This window comes from Apodemus sylvaticus, chromosome X (assembly GCF_947179515.1).
Source record: "Apodemus sylvaticus chromosome X, mApoSyl1.1, whole genome shotgun sequence".
NCBI classification, from domain to species: Eukaryota; Metazoa; Chordata; class Mammalia; order Rodentia; family Muridae; genus Apodemus; species Apodemus sylvaticus.
Genome location: NC_067495.1, coordinates 14,517,240 through 14,522,179, shown reverse-complemented (window position 1 = coordinate 14,522,179; position 4,940 = coordinate 14,517,240). Strand labels below are relative to the sequence as shown.

Here is a 4,940-nt window from a genome sequence, read left to right as displayed (position 1 = left end):
AGCAGCCTTATTTATAATACCCAGAAGCTGGAAAGAACCCAGGTTTCCCTCAATGGATGAATGGATACAGAAAATGTGGTATATTTATACAATGGAATACTAATCAGCAATTAAAAACAATGAATTCATGAAATTCTTTGGCAAATGGCTGGATCTGGAAAATATCCTAACTGAGGTAACCCAATCACAGAAGAATACACATGGTATACAGTCACTGATAAGTGGATATTAGCTCAGAAACTCTGAATATCCAAGACAATTCACATATCAAATGACTCCTAAGAATGAGGAAAGAGAGTGATTGGAGAAGGGATGGAGAGAAGAAGGTTTATGGGACATATGGGGAGGGGGGATCCGGGAAAGGGGAAATCATTTGGAATGTAAACAAAGAAAATAGAAAATAAAATATATATATATATAAAAGAATGAGGAAAGAGAGGTCTCTTGTCCTGAAAATGCTTCTTCCAGCATTATAGGGGAATACCAGAACAGAGATTTAGGAGGTGGTTGATAGGAGAATAAGCAGAGGGAAGAGGGCTTAAGCAACTTATTGGGAGTGGGAAAATGGGAAAGGGAAAATCATTTTGATTGTAAACAAAGAATATTGAAAATAAAAAAAAATTTAAAAATATAAAAGATGGGAAAAAAAAATATGAGCCTCACACACATGAATGTGTGAGAAACTAACAGAAATTGTTTACAAATTGAAAGAACAATGATTTAAAGGTAAAACAAGTCAGAATTTCTTCCAAAACAGTTATTGAAATCTAAAATATGCATGTTTTTAAAAAAATATGTAACAGGTGTATTTATCAGTATGCTATACAAAGAATAATTCCTGTGCCTAATATAAGTAAAATGAGCTGTACATTTTTATTGATATATTTTTATTTACATTTCAAATGATTTCCCTGTTTCTGGGTCCCCACTCCCTGCAAGTCTCATAAGCCCTCTTCCCTCCCCCTGTTCTTCCATCTACCCCTTCCTGCTTCCCTATTCTGGAATTCCCCTATATACTCTTGCACTGAGTCTTTCCAGAACCAGGGGCCACTCTTCCATTCTTTTTCGACATCATTTAATATGTGGATTATGTCTTGGGTATTCAAAGTTTCTAGGCTAATATCCACTTATCAGTGAGTGCATACCATGATTGATCTTTTGAGACTGGGTTACCTCACTTAGTATGATGTTCTCCAGCTCCATCCATTTGTCTAAGAATTTCATGAATTCAGTGGACTCAGGCTGCTGAGCACTAGTCACTGGGCACAGGACTCCAGCTGCTGAGCAGAGTGGCTGATTCCTGTCTTGGAGGATTCCTAACTCTCTTGGACAGCCACCATCCTGTCTCTAGTGCTTCCTTCCCAGGGGTGTAGGGAACCCCAGAGACAGAGCCTCACAGCTGAAGCCCATCCAGGTTTATAACTTCTTCCTCAGGCTCCTGCCACCTACAATTAGGGACCAGGAAAAAGCACAGAGGCACTCACTGGAGAGGTTCACCATTTACCCCCACAGATAAGTGTCTCTCCGTTTTCACACTGCAGCCTTGGAGCCCTCCAGGACCCTGGAAACAGAAGCACAGCTCACCTGCAAAGCTGCAGAAGAGGACATGGAAAGCACAAACCTGAACAAGAAAAGAGCTGGTCAGAAGAGGCAGAGGAGCAGATCTCCAGTCCCGCCCCAAAGGAACATAGTGGGCTGCAGAATTTCCCATGAGTGGAAGGAAGGCAATGGTCTGATCACACAGTAGAAGGGTACTGTGCTGGATCAGGTGCCTGTAAACCCCTCTCTCTACCTGGTGAAATATGATGGGGTAGACTGTGTCTATGGATTGGAACTCCAAACAGATGAGAGGTTATTGTCCCTAAAAGTTCTTGCTGACAAGGTGACATCTCAAGCCACTGATGTCAGCCTTGCTCATACCATAATTGGCAAAGCAGTGGTGCACAGGTTTGAGGGTGAGCATGGTTCTAAAGAGGAATGGAGAGGCATGGTCCTGGGCCAAGCACCAGTGTTAAATAGTAGTTTATACATGACTTATGAGAGAGATCCCGTGCTGTACGTATACCAGGTTCTAGAAGATTTTAAAGAGGGGGACCTCCGTATCTTGGAAGGGTTCAGTGATCCCCCTCCCTTAGACATCAACCTGGAGCTTATGCATGGCCTGGTAGGCACGCAGGTGGGATACACCAAAGGTGATGGCACAAGAAGGGTCGGAATGATCATTCGCCAGGTTGAGGCCAAGCCCACTGTTTTCTTTGTCAAGTTTGACAATGATTCACTTATCTATGTCTATCACGTGGTAAAGAAGTTCTAGCCAATTGTCAAGGCGCTGCCACAGCTGTAGAAATAAAGCTATCAAAGAGTTAACTCAGGAACTGTGGGACACTTGCTCCTTCCAGAAGACATAAAGAGTCATAGACCCTCTTCCCTGGGATTTGGGTCTGGGGAGGGTTATTATTATAAAGTTGTCTCTCTAGAGAATATAAAAATGGTCATATTTGAAACAGAGGATATAAAAATGGTCATATTTGAAATGGGGAGCATATAGAATTTACTATATAGACAATTTCATTTAGAAAAAATCATTATAATTGTTATTTAGAGGACTTAAATTTATAGCCAAGACATTAAGAAATGAGTCAGATAGTCTTTTAAGATAGTACAGATGACAAAGGTTCTCTTTGACAGGGATGATAGACTGGGTGTTAGAGAGATCTTAAACTTTTACAATTTCAAAACTCAATTTGTATTTAGAGAGTAAGTCTTTTTTCTCTTTTTTTATTTGATATATTATTTATAATTCCAATTTTGTCCCCTTTCCTGGTCCACCCCCCTGAAAATCCCATAAGCCATCTCCCTCTCCACCCCCCCGCCCCCCCCCCCCCCCCGTTCTCCAATTAACCCTCTCCTGCTTCCCTGTCCTGGTATTCCTCTACAAGGTGGCATCCAGGACGATGGGCTTGTCATTACTTTGCAGTCTAACAAGGCCATCCTCAGCTGCCTAAGCATCTGGAGTCATGGTTAAGCTCATGTGTATTCCTTGGTTAATGTTTTTCTCCCTGGGAGCTCTGGGAGTACTGGGTGGCTCATATTGTCATTCCTCCTATGGCTCTGCAAACCCCTTCGGCTCCTTGGGTCCTTTCTCTATCTCCTCCATTGAGGACCCTGTGCTAAGTTCAATGTCTAGCTGATAATGTCCCTCTCTGTAGTTTTCAGGCACTAGCACAACCTTCCTGGTGACAGCTATATCCAGCTCTGGTCAGCAAGCACTTCTGGGCATCAATAATAGTGTCTTGGTTTTGTAACTATATAAGGGATGGATCACTAGTTGGCTTAGTCTCTGGATGGTCTTTTCCTCAGTCTCTGTTCCACACTTTGTCTCTGTATCTCCTTCTGTATGTATTTTGTTCCCCCTTCTCAAAAGGACCAGAGTATCCATACTGTGGTCTTCCTCCTTCTTGGAAATGTGAATTGAGTCATAGGTATTCCAAGCTTGTGGGCTAATATCCACTTATCACTGAGTGCATACCATGTGTGTTCTTTAGTAATTGGTTTACATCACTTAGGAGGATATTTTCAACTTCCACCCATTTGCCTAAGAATTTCATGAATTCATTTTTTCTCATAGCTGAGTAGTATTACATTTTGTAAATATACCATATTTTCCATATCCATTCCTCCATTGAGGGACATCAGGGTTCTTTCCAGCTTCTGGCTATTATAAATAGGGCTGCTTTAAACATAGTGGAGCATGTGCCCTTATTACATGCTGGGTAATCCTATGAGTATATGCCCAGGGATGGTATAACAGGGTCCTCGAGTAGTGTCACGCCCACTTTTCTGGGGAAACGACAGACTGATTTCCACAGTGGTTGTACGAGCTTGTAATTATACCAGCAGTGAAGGAGTGTTCCTCTTTCTCCACATCCTCACCAGCACCTGCTGTCTCCTGAGTTTTTTATCTTAGCCATTCTGACCAGTGTGGGATGAAATTTCAGGGTTGTTTTTATTTGCATTTCCCTGATGACTAAAAATGTTGAACATTTTTCATTCCTCATGTTGAATGTTACAGCCATTCAACATTCCTCAGGTGAAAATTATTTGTTTAGCTATGTACCCCCATGTACCTCTTTACAGGGCAGTGGTGGCACACTCCTGTAATCCCAGCACTCTGGGAGGCAGAGACAGGCAGATTTATGAGTTCGAGGCAAGCCTGGTCTGCAAAGTGAGTTCCAGGACAGCCAAGGCTATACAGAGAAACCCTGTCTCGAAAAAACCAAATCCAAAAACCCTGTCTTAAATAAAAAAAAAACCAAATCTAAAAACCAAAAAAGAAAATGGTCTTGTCTTTTTTAGTGGATGGTTTTAGCTCCTTAGTGAAAGGTCAAGTGACCATAGGTGTCAGGTTTAATTTCTGGATCTTCAGTTCTGTTCCATTGATCTACCTGCCTGCAACTGCATCAATACCATGAGGGTTTTTATCACTATTGCACTGTAGTACTACTTGAGGTCTGGGATACTGATTCTCGCAGAAGGAACTTTAAGGTTGAAAAGAGTTTTAGCTACCATGGCTTTTGTTATTCCAGATGAATTTGAGAATTTCTCTTTCTAACTCTAAGAAGAATTGAGTTGGTATTTTTAAGGGGGTTGCATTGAATCTGTAGTTTGCTTTAGGCAAGATGGCCATTTTTACTACATTAATCCTCCCAATCCACAAGCATGGGAGATCTTTCCACCTTCTGAGGTCTTCTTGGATTTCTTTCTTCAGAGACTTGAAGTTCTTTTCATTACAGATATTTAATTTGCTTGGTTAGAGTTACCCGAAGCTACTTTATATTTTTGTGTCTATTGTGAACAATATCTTTTCCCTATTTTTTTTTCTCGGCATATTTTTGTTTGTTTGTTTGTTTTTGTATAGGAAGGTTACAAATTTGTTTCAG

General features: G+C 41.1%; 1 pseudogene; it reads left to right on the top strand.

Moving 5' to 3' along the window:
- The first annotated feature begins 1,569 nt into the window (after positions 1-1,569).
- On the top strand, positions 1,570-2,314 carry LOC127675088 (spindlin-2-like; annotated as a pseudogene).
- Positions 2,315-4,940: the final 2,626 nt, after the last annotated feature.